Consider the following 18025-nt stretch of genomic DNA (forward strand, 5'->3'; position numbering starts at 1 on the left):
CTTTCAAAACTAAGTTGTACAGAGGAAACCATGCCAACGGTATTGATTAGAAGTCATATATGCAAGTGCCTTCACTTTAGCCCTGTTCCATATTGTATGCATCTTCTCAGCTACCTAAAACCCATCCATCTTCCCAGGCACAGCTCAGCTCTCTCCAAGGTCACCAGAGCCACCCTGGCAACTCCAGGAAGAGAGATTTTTAAATAGAATTTTCAGCTCTCTTAATAGCCAAAACAAAGGGGAGCCTACATCAGTGTGATGGCTGTAAACAGTATAGAAACAGGCTTCACTGAATTGATCAGAAAAAGGCTAAAAGTGGTCTTTGAAGACAGGAGACAAAGGAAAGAAGAAAGAAATAGATGATGGTTGGAAGGAATTCCGAGAAAAGGAGAGAAAATATTGAAAAGAAAATACCAGCAAAAAGCCATTAAATGTATTAAATAGAAACAGGGAAAACAATGCTTATTTGCAGAGAAAATAATTAAATTCAGAGTGCTCTGCCTGTGTAGAAATGTGTATTCCAGAAATAAAATTCTCCAGATGCACATTTTTGTTACCAATACCCACCTTACTTTGTGGAATTAAAGTGTGCGTGCTCTCTCTCTCTCTCTCTCTCTCTCTCTCTTACACACACACACACCCACACACACACACTCTCTCTCTCTCTCTCTCTCTCTCTCTCTCTCTCTCTCTCTCTCTCTCTCTCTCTCTCTCTCCTGATTTGCTACCCTCCTAAGCAAGATTAAGTCACTGAGTGTGCCCTATGGCTGAGGAGACTACCGCTGTGGACCATCCCCTACCCCCCAAACTCCAGGATAGGGGTGGACTCCCCCTCCTTGGAACAGAGAAAGGCATCACTAAAATCTCAAACATCACTTCACAGACATCACTAAGGTAGGCTCCCCCTTCTCACAGCAGTGGCCAACAGGCAAGAAGGCACTGGCATTCCAGAATCTACAGCTCATCTCTGCACAAGCTCTTGCCAAGAAGTTCTCAGCTTGGATTTACAGAAAAGGTAAAAGCCCCTGCCCCTTTGTTACCTTTCTATATTCCACCCAGATGGGGTCCTCTGTCAACGATCACATGTTGCCTATTTGGCAACTACATAAGAGTCTTTCTCTCTGTCCCCTGAATGATCATATCTTTTTTAAATTTTTATTAATAGTTTATTACCAAGTTGGTTTCCATATAAAACCCAGTGCTCTTCCCCACAAGTGCCCCCCACCATGACCATCATGCCCCCTTCCCCTTCCCGCCTCCCTCTTCAGCCCTCAGTTTGTTCTCAGCATTCAAAAGTATCTCATGATTTGCCTCACGCCCTCTCCCCAATTCTTCCCCCTGCCTTTTCCCATTCCCATGGTCTCCTATTAGGTTTCTCCTGTTAGACCTATGAGTGACAACATATGGTATCTGTCCTTCTCTGCCTGACTTATTTCACTTAGCATGACGCCCTCGAGGTCCATCCACTTTCCTACAAGTGGCCAGATTTCATTCTTTCTCATTGCCATGTGATACTCCATTGTATTTATATACCACATCTTCTTGATCCATTCATCAGTTGATAGACATTTAGGCTCTTTCCATGATTTGGCTATTGTTGAAAGTGCTGCGATGAACATTGGGGTACATGTGCCCCTATGCATCAGCACTTCTGTATCCCTTGGGTAGATCCCCAGTAGTGCTATTGCTGGGTCATAGGGGAGTTCTATTGATAGTTTTTGAGGAACCTCCACACTGTTTTCCAGAGTGGCTGCACCAGTTTACATTCCCATCAACAGTGTAGGATGGTGCCCATTTCTCCACATCCTTGCCAGCATCTATAGTCTCTTGATTTGTTCATTTTAGCCACTCTGGTGTGAGGTGGTATCTCCGTGTGGTTTTGATTTGTATTTTCCTGATGCTGAGTGACGCTGAGCATTGTTTTATGTGCCTGTTGGCCATCTGGATGTCCTGTTTGGAGAAGTGTCTGTTCAAGTCTTCTGCCCATTTCTTCACTGGATTATTCATTTTTCAGGGAAGGAGTTTGGTGAGTTCCTTGTAGATTTTGGGTACTAGCTCTTTATCCGATATGCCGTTTGCCACTATCTTTTCCCATTCTGTCAGTTACCTATTAGGTTTTTTTTGACTGTTTCCTTTGCTGGGCAGAAGCGTTTTATCTTGATGAGGTCCCAATAGTTCATTTTTGTTCTTAATTCCCTTGCCTTTGGGGATGTGTCGAGTAGGAATTTGCTGCGGTTGAGGTCAAGGAGGTTTTTCCTGCTTTCTCCTCGAGGGTTTTGATGGTTTCCTGTCTCACATTCAGGTCCTTCAGCCATTCTGAGTTAATTCTAGTGTATGGTGTAAGAAAGTGGTCTAGTTTCATTCTTCTGCATGTTGCTGTCCAGCTCTCCCAGCACCACCTGCTAAGGAGATTGTCTTTTTTCCATTGGATACTCTTTCCTGCTTTGTCAAGGATTAATTGGCCATACACTAGTGGGTCCAGTTCTGGGCTCTCTATTCTATCCCATTGGTCTATGTGTCTGTTTTTGTGCCAATACCATACTGTCTTGATGACGACAGCTTTGTAGTAAAGTCTAAAGTCTGGGATTGTGGTGCCTCCAGTTTTGGTTTTCTTTTTCAACATTACTTTGGCTATTTGGGTTGTTTTTATGGTTCCATATGAATTTTAAGATAATTTGTTCTAGCTTTGAGAAGAATGCTGGTGCAATTTTGATGGGGATTGCATTGAATGTGTAGATTGCTTTGGGTAATAGTGACATTTTCACAATGTTTATTCTTCCAATCCATGAGCACGGAATGTTTTTCCATTTCTTTGTGAGAATGATCATATCTTTAAAAATATAGGAGGCAGCTGTCCCCTTTGCACGGTAGGTACTCCACTGATGCTCCGTGGAACCCAGTCTACCATTCAGATTTTATCACCACCCTTATGTTTCTGACTCTTTCATTTGACAGAGGGCTATTTTTCTGATTATCTCTTTGTTTCTAAAACACAAGATCTACTTTTATAGTTCCTATTTTATTCTTTGTCACTCTCTAGAATAGATAAAAATATACTCCTGAGGTTCTAGTACTGGAACAAATAGCCAAAATTTTGTAGTCTCTGAACTCAACAAGAACTTTTTTTCTGTATGTGGAGGATTTTTAGGACTAAGGATACTACATGTGATTTTTCTAATTTTTTAAAGCCAGAATGATGCTGTTGAGGTGGTGAGGAACAGGCAAGAGGTTTTCCTCCTTTGAGGCATTGGAGGCCTTCTATAATGTTGCTGCACTTTATAAATGCAAAGAGTCCAAAGAAAACTCCAGAAAGCACAAGTGACCCTTTGCTTACTTTTACATCTTACAATGTTGAGATAAGACAACCTAATATCCTTAACTGACTTCTAAGCCAAAGAATGAATAAATAATATCTAATACACTTGACTTTGTTTTTAGCACATTTTTAAAAAAGCTATGCATTCAGTGTAACCTATTAGCCAGAAAATCCTGTTCCCTGTCCATCTTTTCTGAAGAAAAAGGAGTCACATATAATATTCAAACTTGCAGAGAGATGAAACCCTAAGTAGGGCAGCAGCCTAAGACAAAACCCTAGTTTTTCAGGGAAACTGAATGAAAAAATAATAAAAAGGAAGCAAACTGAAGAGTGGGAGAAGGGTGACTGGGGGCTCTAGTAATAAATGGAAACGGATGAGAACTGCAGCAGGATGTCTCTGGGACTTTCTATGGTCTCCTAAAAGCCATGAGCTCCTCTTGCACATGCACACAACACTTTGCAAACAATGTCAAGGAGTTCAGAGACCCCTCAGAATCTTCTAGTGGCACTCCATATAAATGATAACATAAATATCTTAGGCTTACAGTATTGTGGAATCAAGATATTCGGGAAACAGTAAAATGGTTTAAAACAAAGACAACTGTACCTTCCAAAACAAAATTATTTCTGAAAATTATTTTGATTCAATGAAAGGAGATGGGTCTGCTATGAAATCCTGTGCTAACCCCAGGCATGAATAGCCCTCTATCTCATTTCATTTTCTTTAGAGACAGTATATTGAGGATAAGGCCATTCTTCAAAGTTTTTAAATGTAATATCATCTTAAAATATTTTTGATGCCTCTAACTCAATAATTTCATAAGGTAATAAAAATAATTTGTGTTTAAGTGCTCTCCAAGGATCCTGTTCCAAGTGCTGCAATTCCTTGCATTTGGCCATGAGCCTTGGTGACATTTCTCTGCTAAGAGTCTCCCATGGGTTCCATCTGGATCGTTTGAGTCTCTGGATAATTTGCATTTACTTTATGTTGAGTCAGTTTCTAGTTCCAACATTGCTGTGTCAGAGGTGGAGCCAGATGCCAAGTTTACTTAGGGGACTGAGACTTCAACATTTCCAACTCTTGTGCCAGAGGGGGCTACCTTCTAAGGGAACACATTCCAAGAAGAGCAAACAAACCATGGAAAAATGTTCAGCCTCACTCGTAATTAAGCATCTGTAAGTCAAACCAGTAATAACATACTACTCGACAGCATGTTTTAGAGATAAAAACGCAACATGATTCACAAGAGCTGGTGCCACTGCACCACGGTACAGTCCTTACCAGATTGAAGCATATTTTAGTAACACATAGGAAGACCAGTAAAAATACTTCGTCCTTTTGACCCAGAAATTCCATCCTTGGGAAAACTTGAAAGGAGGGGTAGAGGAAAAAAGACATAAATCAGATTGTTTCCAGCAGTATCACTGGTACTATGGAAACAAGAAACAGTCTAAACACTCAATAATAAGCAATCAGTTATCTAATTATGGTGAGTCCATAGGGGACACTGTGGTCTACGTTGACCATAATAATTCTACCCCCAGGCCAGTAATTGGCTTATGAAATGGCCATAGGACTCGATTCTGGCCATTAGGATGAAAAGAAAAGTTTTCTGGGGAGTTCTGGGGAAAGGTATCTCCCCCTAAGAAAAAGAAACAGGAAGAAACAATTCATCCTCATATGCTGGGCACTGTGCTGAATGTGCTCCCTGGAACTGCTGCAGCCTTCCTCAGACACACCTGAGGGGGAAATGAATAGGGAGGAGAGCACACCAGAGAAATGGAAAAACCGGAGTCCTTGATGACAACACTGAGTCACTAAATCAATCAACCCAGAGCTGCAACTTCTATTGCATGTGAAGTACTCCACATCTGTGAAATACTAAAGTTTCTTACAACTTGAGCCGGTCTGAGTGAGTTTTTCTGTAACTTGCTGCCAAAGAACGTGATAGGATCAAAATTAATTTAATCTTGCATGGCCATTATCACAGCAATAACTAATATAAACCTACGGAAGTGTCTGTCAATAATTGAAAGAAGACAGTAAAATCCCCAGAGTATATCCAATATAGTTAAAACTGCCTAAAAGTCATGAGTATATCTGTACATATAGAGAGAATAGTATTAACAAAAATAGTTATATCAGAATTAAAGACATTAAGAGTAAATCATAAAATATTTTAAAGTTTTTAACTAATAGTATTTTAAGTGTTGCCTGCTATAATATTTCTTCACATCGTTTCTCAAAATGGTGAGAAACTGTAGGCTAATGGGCACATCTGAGTCATCCCAATTTCAGGCACAGTTGCCAGAATATTTTTGGTTTTAAATAAATCAGGACGAATTAGGTTCTGTTGCACCAACATGCAATCCAGAAATCCTAATGCCTTAAAACAACAAAGATCTATTTCTTGCTTAGGCTACAAGTCCACTGGGGTTGGATGGGGCAGTGAGATAGCTTTGGTCATCAGAGCCACTCAGGGACTCCACCTGATGGAGCAGATGCCATTCCACCCGTTGGTTGTCACCATGCCAGAGGTTAAACAACAACAACAAAAGACAAAAAAAGACATGCAAATTGCAGGGTTTTAATGCTTCCACCACATTATTTCCACTCACATTTAATTAGCCAAAATAGGTCACATGGCTACGCCCAAGTTCAAAGGAAGAGGGAAAGTGCAATTCTCCCATGTGCCTGGAAGCCCCAAATATTTGGCAAACAGCCTTAATGACTACCACAGGGTTACAACAAATGGCTGTTAGATGCATACCACCATTATATGTACATGACGTAGACTTAAAAAAACAAAACAAAACCCAGAGGTAAAGGAAAGGTGAAGCCTACATGCAGTAGAATTAGTATATTGAGACACAAACCATCCCCTCACATGTTTTATATACGTGCTCAGCTTCACTCAGCAATTACTTCTGCAGCTTCATATGGCTGCCTAAAACATGTGGTGCGAGTCTCAGCATATTATAAATATAGTGGAGACTTTTCATATCATTCCTAAAGTGCTACTATGAAAGACCACCCGACAGAAAATAGGTTAATTATTACATAATATCTCCTGTGCAAAATCTGCACACATCACCAAAAGCAGCAAATGATGAATCTCCCTGATAGAACATACCTCACACTTTTCTCTACTCCCTGCTACCTTTCTGCACGTTTTGGAAGTTTTTAACATCCTGGTCTCAGATCAGGCATAAATTCAGGCAAAGTCTACTTCTCATAGTTCATTTCTCATCCACTTTTTTTCTCCTTCCCTTACCTGACTTCATTCTTCTAAACTGTACTCAGGATTCCCCAGGTCAGAGCACGCTCTTCTTTTCCCACTGCCAAACTATGACCCGCCCACAATTAACTGTCATTCTCTCTTAGCTGCTTTCTCCAACAGCCCCTAAAAAGCTCTGGGCATCACAGGCTTCTAGAAGTCCAAGCCCTCAACCTGCACACTGGTTTCTCTCCTCCCTGTCATGGGAGGAACAGGTGGGGTTACTTCCCAGGGGATCCTGTCTTTGAGAACGATCTGGGAGCATATGCCCAGGCCAGGATGGGCTAGGGAGATGGATAGCTGCTGAATTCAGCAGGAAAGGATGGGTTTTGTTATCCCCCTTTTGGACTATTCTTCATCATTTTATGAGTGCATGTGTGTGTGTAGTAAAATTATTTATATGCAGTAAGATCATACATACATATATATACATATGTGTGTATACACACACACACACACATATATATACATATATATATATCTTACCTTTCCCCGAGTATATCAGTGAGGAATTTTTAAATTATAAGTACTAAAAACCTCCCTTAAACTGCATTTCAAAAAAAAGAATTTATTTATTGGCTCATAAAACATTCAAAGGTAGGGGTGGTTTGAAACAAAAGCTTAATCCAAGGGCTCGAATGATGTCATCAGGATGTGATTTCTCTGCCCTCCTTTCTCAATACTGGTCTTTGGGAGATTTTCCCTCATGAGGTGGGGGAGAATGCTTGGAGCTCCACAGGTCACTTCTAGTTCTCGGCAGACCAAGCAAAATCCTTGAGCTCCATGTACTGTTCAGGACATGTGCCTCCCCCCATCAATCCATCAATAACAGGCCCAGAAGATTGGATATGCAGATGAAATGAGGCCAGACAGGCTTGGCCCTGGTGGGAGGTGAGGTCATGTCTCCCCAACCCAAGGTGGGGGAAAAGAGGGAGGCAATGTTATGGACAGGCAATGTTATAGACAGGTTATAGGGAAAAGATCAAAAGGATGCCAATAATCTTGACACACAGCTGCTCAGGCTGTCTTTCTTTAGATTCTGCTCATTACCTTTGCTCCCTTCAAAAGGAAACTTTCTTTTGTTTCAGGAGGGTTAGTGGGAGATAGGCTTGCTGTTTAGCAACAGTGATGGCTTCATGTGTTGTTCTTCTTAAAGCCACATTTCTGTTTTAATGGGACGTCCTGAGGACCCAGTGGATCAGAAGAAAGAGTCTTGGCCTGGTGTTCTAAGTACCTAGTACTGGGTCTCAGTTCAGAGACCTCAAATAACTCACTTCATGGACTTGGTTGTTAAATTTACAAATAAAGGGGGATGAACTATATAATCCCCAAAGGCCCACCATCTCTGGATGCTGTGATTTTATTCTATGACATTGGGATGGCATTGCAAAAGTTACTTGCTTAATGCCTCATAGCTGACAAAAGTATCAACACAGCCTTTGGATTCCAAGTGAGAGGCTCTTTCTGGTACACCACAGCTGCCATGCTGGCCTTGTCGAAATAAAAAAAGAAAGGAGATGTCAAGGGACTTACTAATCAACTGGATTTGAGGGGAAAGAGGGTTGGAGGAGGCAGAGACACCACCACATGTTTTAGGTCATTAACAGAGATGGCATTAAAATTGGCACAAGAAAGGAAATACTGGCTACTTTCTCATTCATGGAGAGGCCATGTTTGATTTTAAGTATGTCTGGATAATCGTGGTCATGGGATAATGACGTAGAATGTCCAGAAGACCACTAAGGTGGAATTGGAGCTTGGCTGCTATCACGGACTAGGAATGAGGACACCTCAACGGACTGAATGGCAAGCATGACAGAACTTAGAAGGGTGGGTGAGGAAAGTTGGGGCAATGAACTCAGGTGGGACCAGAAAGTTCTGTCTCACAGAACGTAGCAGCAAGGACAAGGGGCCGTGAGTGGGGAAGTCTTTGAGAAACGTGAAGGGAGCTTGGATGCACAGTTGTGAGCAATCCATTAGTGAGTCAACATTTGGGTTTTTAAACTTGCCCAGCTAAGATGACATTAAGTGGAGTTAAGTTGTACCAATTGTCCCTCCAGAAGCATATTGGAACTGAATGTCAAGGCAATGAGACAGAAAACTAGAGCAAACTTCACAGAATGTAAATGAAGTGGGCTTTTGTATTTTTTTTTGGTCCCTCAGGACTCTTTTAGGAGACTTTAGTCCCTCAATGTCCAGGACCTCATCACGCACTCCTCTTTAACTCCTCTCTTGCTTGGAGAAATGTTGTGGGCCCAGGAGATCCAGACTCAACCAAAGGAAGGGATTGTCTCCTACATAAACCCTCTGGGAGGAAGGAATTATGAAGGGGTGAGCAGAATCTCTTCCTCAAGAGAAAGACATTCGTCTCCACAGACTTCCACACAGTATAAAAGGAAATGTGGCATGATCACAAAGGGAATTATAATTTCTTCCTTTATACCAAAATAAAGCTGGGGCAGAAACTTATTATCTCATTTCTTATGTAAAGTAGGCCATTTGGGAAGAAGCAGGACTCACTGCTGAAACAGTCTGCAAAGCACAAGCCTCTGAACGGCTTTTTCTCAAAGAAGAGGAAGAGACAGAATGGACACTTGCTGAGGGGGCAGGAGGCCACTCTGCGCTGCCCTGGGCCTGTTAACTAGCCCTTTGCCGGAGAACCTTTGGTTGTGCTCTGTGCTGCCACCTAGTGGAAGTAGTTGGTAATTCCACATGCTTGGAACCTGCCAGGAAAGAAAAACTTCCGGCTTTCCAACTTAAAAAAAAAAAAAAAAAAAAAAGATAGAAAAAAAGAAAACATCAGTCAGAAAAGACTGTCCGGTCCAGAGTATCTGCAGCGCAGCAGCAACCAGCCTCCTGACAGCTGCAAACACATCCCTTGTTAGTTTGCTCTGTAGGCCTGCGAGCCCCAGCAACACTCCTCATGCTGAGCGCCGGAGAAATACGGCAGGCTCTGCAGAGGACAGCAGGTGAATCCCTGACCCCTCAGAGACATGTCCTTTGCTGTGGTTTCAACCCTGGCAGCAAAACTCTCTTTTTTTCTCCCGGATCTGGGCTTTGTTATGCTGCTGCCCTTTTCAGCTCAGGACTTGGTGATGAAACAATCAGTGACCACTCAGTAGGCAAAACACACCCTCCTTCACTTTGGGGGAAGAGATGTGACAAGTTAATGAGATACAGCCTAAGTCTCTTCCCCATTGCATCCCATGCTTCTGCACAGCCGGTCAAATGCTAACAGGAGGCCAGGGGAAGCCGCGGCGTGCCCGGTGCTGGCTGACTCTAATTGAGGTAGGCATCAGCGTGGGCGGGAGGCCTGCTTCTAGCTGGTGTCGGGGTGGAGCCTTCCAGGTCTCTCTCCTGTAGTTGGTTTCTTTGGTGAAGTATCTTGAGGGCAAATCGGTGTGCTGGCTGGGCCAGGTATCAGTTTCGAGATGGCCTGGGCTCCTGGTTGCCAGGGCCACCTCACAGCTGCAGCCCAGCCCCCTCACGGCTGGTGCGTGGCAGAGAAAACAGAACAGACCTCTGCAACTGGTCATCTGGCATGTCAAGAAACAGGATTAACAGATGGTTAGAAGACTGGAACCAATGGTTATTACAGCTTCAGGCAGGATCCTTAGATATGTTTTCCCCACTGAACACAAATGTTCTATCACTTACTTAAATAATTTCAAGAAGACAGCTTTGAGATGGAAAAATGAAGAAAAAAACATGTGAATTCTGTATAATATTGCCAAAGGCAGTGCACAATCTATTGTTTTAAGAAATAACTGACTTTAAAAAACCTCCATACGATTTATAAATCAAAATCATTTTTCCCTTGAGAACAATCCAGAAAGAGTAAAATATTCAAAGCACCAAACTTTCAAAAGACCTGTTGGATTTAAAGATTCTATCCAAGAAAATAACCCTGGATTACTTAAATGGCTGTGCAGCTCTTCAAGGCTCAGATTAAAGACACCATCAAAGTACAGAGTGTTATTAATAACCCTTGGTGTCCGGCCATCTCCTTCCCCTGCTCTTTTGGGCAAGCGTCTGCCTCGTTCTATTTTGTCATTTTATTTCATTATGTAGTTTTCTGACATCTGCTCTTAGACTCTCTCAGATAATGCGGAATTCTGCTTAGAGATGGAGCCACACAAGAAGGGGAAGGTAAGGCAGAATCTCTGACAGCTGATGACCCCGTTAAAGGATTTTGGAGACCTACAACACGGCAGCCCCCCACCCCAAACACCACTGGACTGGAGGCCAACAAGACACATCACGAAGTTGTTCCTCTAACAAACACATACATAGAATAACCACCCCGTGAAGAAGATTCTGTTTGTCGTGCTGAATCAGAAACTGCCTTCTGGTTGTAGCTAACATTGTCGGTGAGTTGCCTGTCATCCCCTCAGATGCCTCTACCATACGGGCTGCGACACACCTTCCGGTTTGTGTCCGCTCTCCACAGCCAGCACCTGTGCCACTCATCGAAGGGCTGCGCTCAGGCGCCCATTTTGCCTGCAAGTCAGGGAGCCCGGGATGAGGTGTCTCTCATCTCAGGTAGCCCTTAACCAGTAATAGGCACAGGTGTGAGGGGGTCGGTACTCTCGCTCCCTGGCCGCTGGTGGAAACCACTTTGAGGGGTAAACTATGTGATCTTCAGCACTTCCCTGCAAGGCTGAGCCAAAGTTCCTTCTGTGGTTTTAAAATACGGCCATAAATTCTTTGACACTCCTCCCTTCGAAACACGGAGCCCAATTCCCTTTCCCTTCAATGCAGGCCAGACAGTGACTTGCTTCCAAAGAACAGAAGATGAGGGAAGTTATGCTAGGTGACATCCAAGGCTGAGTCATAAAAGGACTGACTCCTGCCTGGCTCTCCGTCTTGGACTCTGCACTCGGGAGACACCCGCGTCGTGAGGACGCTTGGGCGTGCTGGGAGGGCCCCGCAGAAAGGAGCTGCGGCCTCCCACTCCCCAGCACGTGAGTGAGCGGCCCGCAGGCCTCCTCCCACCCCCGACGGACCTTCAAGCAATGCGGCCCCTGAGGACTTCGGGCTCGCGAGCGCGGGAGAGACCCTGAGCGAGGGAGGCCCAGCCATGGCTCTCCTGACGTCCTGAGCCACTTAAACCCTGAGGGAAGATAAATACGTACTGGGAGCAATTTATCACACAGAAATACAGAAAGGATAGGGTTCCTCTCCAGGAGTCTTCGCTCAACACTGTGCCCTTGCTAGCCTCCTACCCCTCTGAGAGTGCTTTTCCATCCCCTGTAGGTTTTCCCTGAGAGCACATCTTAATAAATCCCTTTCACAAGAATCCTCCCCTGAGAACCGATCAAAATTTCTCATAAAATAATCCCAATTTAGAGTCCTTTTTCTCAGCTCAAGTTCTTTTCCACCTGAAGGGAATCCTCTTTTCTAGTTCAGTTATGCCTTCTTTCATAAGAACTATCCTTATTCCCTTCCTTCGCCTCGTAGACCTTTGCAACTCCCCTTTCCTCAGCTCATGGACCTCAGGGAGGCAGGAAGCTGAAGTGATGAAACTAAGCAAAAGGGAAGAAGGCCCTTACATCCATCAGCTGGCGACACGAACATTAGCCACCTGGGCAGAGAGGCCCCACCGCACTCCTGCATCCTCAGAGTGACCTGTGGCACCCCGTGGCAGGATGGAGGGCTTCCCTGCTGCCCAGCTGTGACCTGAGTGGTGGGAGAAGCTGCCGGCGTGCGGGCCACATCAGAGGCAGGCAGAAATCTGTGTTCAGAGGGAATGCTTCCCTGGGCATTTTGCAAAGCTACCTTGTGAAGCAATGTCAATTCCTTTTACAGGTAAGCTTACGGGGAATGTTGGCTCTACAAAGTCTGTGCTCAGTCCGTCTCTCTCCATGAAGAAAAAAATAAAGATACAAATAATCTTGGGCTGTCTGCAGCACAGAAACTCAGGGTCTTGGAAAGCAATCCCACTGTACTACAGACTGTGCCCAATGTTGGACACGGCAGAACACCCATAGCCGGGGAGGAACAAGCATGAAACCCACATGAACGATTCACATGAATACCATCTGAGACAAAGAGAGATTGCCACTCCCTAGATATGTTTCACATAGGAGATTGTTACTCAGATGAAGCCAATTTTTAAACCCCTGAAATGTTTGAAAAATTAATTTGTATTCTTTCCGAGCCTAAATGTCCATCACCTGAGGAGTGGATCAAGAAGATGTGGTATATATATACAATGGAGTACTACACGGCAATGAGAAAGAATGAAATATGGCCATTTGTAGGAAAGTGGATGGACCTTGAGGGTGTCATGCTAAGTGAAATAAGTCAGGCAGAGAAGGACAAAAACCATATGTTTGCACTCATAGGTCTAACAGGAGAACAGGAGAAACCTGATGGAGGACCATGAGGAGAGGAAGAGGGAGAGAGAGGTGGGGAGAGAGAGGGACACAAAACTTGAGAGACTACTGAATGCTGAAAATGAACTGAGGGTTGAAGAGGAAGGGGGAGGGGGGAAAAGAGGTGGTGGTGATGGAGGAGGGCACTTGTGGGGAAGAGCACTGGGTGTTGTATGGAAACCAATTTGACAATAAACTATTTTTTTTTAATTTGTATTTTTTCCTTTATAGGATCACTTGCCTGCACTGTGTCTAAACTTACTTTTCTACTCTCACTGAAGAAATAAATAAGCTGCTAAGTGAATTAATAGGATAGGAAGTATGTAGGGAGCATAGCTGACCTATTTATAAGAAGAAAGCTTTCAAGAAATTTTAACACATTTAGGGACACCTGGGTGGCTCAATCTGTTAAGTGTCTGACTTTGGTTCAGGTCATGATCTCATGGTTCATGGGTTCGAGTTCTGCATCAGCCTCTCTGCTACCAGGGCAGAGTCTGCTTCAGATTCTCTGTACCCCACTCTCTGCTTTTCCCCGGCTTGCACTTTTTCAAAAATAAGTAAACATTAAATATATTTATAAAGAAATTTTAACACATTTATATTTTATTTGTAAAATGTAGTTTCAGGAGGAAAGAACACTGTTAACAATTGTCCAAGCCAATATATGTGTTTTAAGTAAATTTGTATCCTTTTCAAAGTTCCTTTTCTCCCTCCTCCAGGACATTGTACTAGTTCGGGAGAGCTGCAGACAAAGTGCCTCAGACCAGCTTAAACAGGTATTTATTTCCTCACAGTTCCAGAGACTGGAATTCCAAAATCAAATTGTTAGAGGTTCCTTGTGAGGTCTCTCTCCTTGGCTTGCTGATGGCCAGCTTTTCCCTGTGTCTTCACGTGGGCTTCCTTCTGTACCTCTGTGGACTTATTCTCCTCTCCCTAAAAGGACAGCAATCATATTGGATTAGGCCCCACCCTAAGAACCCCATTGAACCTTAGTTATCTCTTTAAAGACAGAGTTTTTATTCATTGGAATTAGCTTTCCCTCTAAGACAATTCCCTGAAAATGAAGTTCTGCTGTGTATTGATCTTTTTTTTCTTTTTTTAAATACCAGGATAATACAAGCCCAGCGGTGGGGTGGGGAGGGAGGGTCATACTTACAATAGAGTGAAAAGAAGAAACATGACTTGTAGAAAAGCATGTCTTCACAATCTCTGGAAGTGGAGGGTAGTGGATGAAGCAAAATCCTGATCTGAGAAGACCTCTGGAAATAATATGACCAGTTCTTTCCTTGGCTTTCTTCTGACTTCCAATCTCCATGAGGACCTAGGCAACAGCACTGAGCTTTCAACATTACCCTCCTCCCTCATGAAGTGTTTGGATTCACTAACCACAGTGTAGACCAGCCAGGCCAATCCTGTCCCCTGTTGGCATGATGGGTGTTTTAGTTAACAACACGCTGCCACCTTTATGATCAAGGGGGAAAAGCCAACTGTCCTGTATCATACAACTGAGCCAGCTTATAGTGATGGGCAGGGCAGACCTTGAGAAGGAAGCTAGCCCAGGGAGGAAGTTTAGAAGTCCCTGGGCACCTCTACCCCAGAAATTCCTGGGACAAAGTTTACCCACCATGGGGCTTAGTTTCTGGCCAGTTCTAGAGACAGGCCTCACTCTATCTGAACAGTTTACAGGCCAGAGTTGCTGTTGCAAGAGGGATCACCCATTAAGTAGTTGTTTGGCTATTTCTTCATACAACAAATATTTCCTGAGAGTTTTCTAGACTTGGGTCATTTGCTAGGTACCAAAGACCCAGAGGGAAACAAGACATAGCCACTGCTAGAGTCCAGTAGGAAAGAAAATTAAGCTGATTATTTTTATGGGGCATCTAAAAGGACACTTCACAAAGTCCTGCAGACTGGAGTTCCTCTATGGGAAGGAACACATACAAAAATGTTCTACCGCTAGGAAATCATGGCCCTCCAGGAAGATCAAGGTGTCAACAGGGCTGATCCATTCTGGAGATTCCAGGGGAGAATCTGTCCCTTGCCTCTTCCAGTTACTAGAGGTTGTCGACATTCCTTGGTTCCTAGGAACATCATTCCAATCTCTGTTTCCATTGTCATCCTTGTGTTTACATTTAGGGCTCACTCAGTATAATCAAAGATAATCTTCCCATTTCAAGATCCTTAACTTAATCATATTTGTAAAGTTCCTTTTGCCATGTAAGGTAACATATTAACAGGTTTTTAGGATTAAGACATGGAAGTCTTTAGAGAGTCATTATTTACCCTACTGTACTGTCCTCCCTTCTTTAGTCTCACCTATTTCTTCATTCATGAGCCAGGAGGCTTTCTTCTTAGGCATCTAGTGTTGGTCCTCTTGTTCTTTTCATTAGATGTTCCAGATACAAAATCAAGAAGATAAGCCTCTACTAGGCAGAAGAGGGCTGCAAGATTGATCCATAAAGTTGGGCCCCCAGGAAAAATGGGGAAGTCAACTTTTAACCTGGATACTTTGGGGACTTTCCCCAAATGAGACAACAGTATGTTTACCAGCTTCAGAGATTGAGCCAACAATGTAGCCCCATAATGAAGAACACATACTTCCAACACTACTGAGAAATTCTACACTTCACCCACATCCCATCCTTCAAGCCCCTCAGATCCCAGGGGGAAGAAAGCTAGGCACAACTAGAGTAGCAGCCATTTTCTCTGGTGAAGACGTGATGGAAATGCTGTGTATTTTTATCAGTTTAATTCATCTGAGGGCTGTACACAGATGCATCAGTATGTTCCCTGAGCCAGAAGTGATATCCAGACCAAGGAATGTGTAAAGTTGTATGGTGGAAGTTGAAAATATCCAGACTTGTGAAAAACACAGAACAGGAAGGTTGAACTCCCTCTGGAGATGATGAGAGAGATAGTAAAAACCTGAATTTTAACATGTGTGTGCAGACATGTGCATGTGAGTGCACTCAGGCACACACACACACACACACACACACACACACACACACACACAATACTGCACAGTGAGGGAAACCACCAATGTGATAAGAACTGTGAGGTTTGAAGAGTCCCTGGGGGTAGATGGGAGTCAGATACCACCTGATAATGTTGCCAAACCAGTAGACTATGTAGAAAGACGTGACTAGATGAATCAACAAAAGGCCTGGCTGGAGAAGGTCCCACAGGAGGTGTGGGACATATTAGTGCTTTTAACTCAAGGGATCAAGATATTTTTTTAACAAGCTTTAAAAAACAAGACGAAAGACATCATATGGTAAGGTGCTAGGCTCCTATTGTTTCTGGACTTGAGTCCTAAAAATCAGGGCAAAAGGGAAGAATTAAGTGTGGTTTAACACACACACACACAAACACATATGCACTAATATATATAAATTGTGTCTACAGAGGATTTTCCAGCCCAGGTTGCCTATGGTGAGAAAACAGAGACTATTTAAATACTCCTCCAGGGAAGGAACTGAAGGAGACAGATGTTTAGCATGTTGGAAGCATAACACGTGAGACCAGTCCACCCCTTCACTCATAGGAAATCACAGAGCTCCACCTTCATTCAGATTTGAACCTCTAATCAAAAAGCTTCCTGGCTGCTTCTACTCTTTCTTGGCTTGACCTTTATAGTCTGTAATGCTGCTCTTTTGTCCTTAAAAGGGATATGAGGCTGAACAGTCATCTGTGTAGCCTGCAATAATTTACTGCTCAATTTCTTTATGTGAATTGTGATTTTGAAAAGGCTGGATTCATTCAATCTCAACATCAGGACATGTTGACTTTAGAGGACATGGGTTCATGTCCCAACAGACTTCGTTGTGCTTTGGTGGCTAAGAAAAACTTCCTCTCTTGACCAATTGTGACTAAGTCTGGCTCAAGAAGTCTTGAAGAATACATTAACATGTGGCTACATGTTAGCACAAGAAAATATGAGCTAATCTTGAATCCTTTGTGAGCATTTTCCACAGAAGAGCAAGGGAGGGGGGAAACTTATTTTCTTACCTGTTTACTTACGTTCTTACTATCTTTAGTTGCTTCCCACTCATTATCTCATGTAATCCTCACAAGTACTAAGGCAGGAATATTTTTAGATGAGCTGTGAGGCACAGAAAGGTTATAAATCTCTTTATCATCACACAGCCAGTTGTTTGGGTGCTAAGCCCAGGTTCTTTGCTTTTCAATCTTTAAACATCTTAGAGTCTTACCAGCCCTGCAATGTATTTTCCCTGCAATGAATTCTGGTCATAACCACTCATGATACAGTTTTTGTTTATCAATAACTGTTATGTCTAGAGAAAAGAAAGTATATCTAGAGTGGCCAAATAGTGGGTCCCAAATAAATAATTGCCAATTGAGTGAAAAAAAATGTTAGGAATTGTGTAGCTATCTACTGTCCGGGATGGAAAAACATGCCATTCTCTGACACTGTGGCATCAACATTTTTTATTTAATGTTCCCAGCTCCTTTCTGTTTCTCCTCTCGGTTCTCTCATCCCACACTCTGCTGCAGAAGAGGTAGCCAGCTGGCACTCATCTGTGATGCTGCCATGGACAGGCCTGGCTTCGTGATGACAGCCATCTTCTGAGTACCAGCAGAGGCAAACAGACTCCTAAGGGGGTGACATGCCCACATGTCACACTTACTACTCCCCGGCAAGATCAAGATTTGCAATGGCAGTGCCTGGCTCCCATTCCTAAAGCTGCAGTGTCCTTATTTCCTGAGCAGCACAGAGTATTGACTGGGTATTCCTTTTTTACATCATCATAACATATATCTATAAGAGTCTATACATACATACACATGCACACACGTTTCTCTTACACACTTCAATAATTTAACTTCAATGAAATTTTCAGGCTCTTACTTACAGATTCTGAGGCTTTTGATGAGCAGTGACTATGTAATTGGCAGTCTTGCTCACTAATACAATACCCCCTGGTACCAGTTACCATGTGGATTCAATTCAAGTGTCAGAACAACAGCATTTGGAGAAGATCAAGTATTCTTTGCACACATTTGAGAAAGAGCCCCCAGTGGCTGAGGAA

The 18025-nt window shown here is 43.2% G+C and overlaps 2 long non-coding RNA genes across 4 annotated transcripts in view; both read right to left on the minus strand.

The window, feature by feature from the left end:
* Window positions 1-18025, minus strand: part of LOC115296349 — a 475474-nt gene that overhangs the window by 111250 nt on the left and 346199 nt on the right. The window lies entirely within an intron of this gene.
* LOC115296348 lies at window positions 13588-17063 on the minus strand. Of its 3 annotated transcripts, none has more exons than XR_003910857.1 (3): window positions 16983-17063; window positions 14128-14292; window positions 13588-13904 (listed from the first exon to the last, which is right to left on the minus strand). It is a non-coding gene; the product is annotated as an uncharacterized LOC115296348 (long non-coding RNA). The 3 variants fall into 3 exon arrangements; XR_003910859.1 differs by lacking the exon at window positions 16983-17063 and adding an exon at window positions 14926-14989; XR_003910858.1 differs by lacking the exon at window positions 16983-17063 and adding an exon at window positions 14913-14972.

Source organism: Suricata suricatta, chromosome 7, assembly GCF_006229205.1.
Source record: "Suricata suricatta isolate VVHF042 chromosome 7, meerkat_22Aug2017_6uvM2_HiC, whole genome shotgun sequence".
NCBI lineage: Eukaryota > Metazoa > Chordata > Mammalia > Carnivora > Herpestidae > Suricata > Suricata suricatta.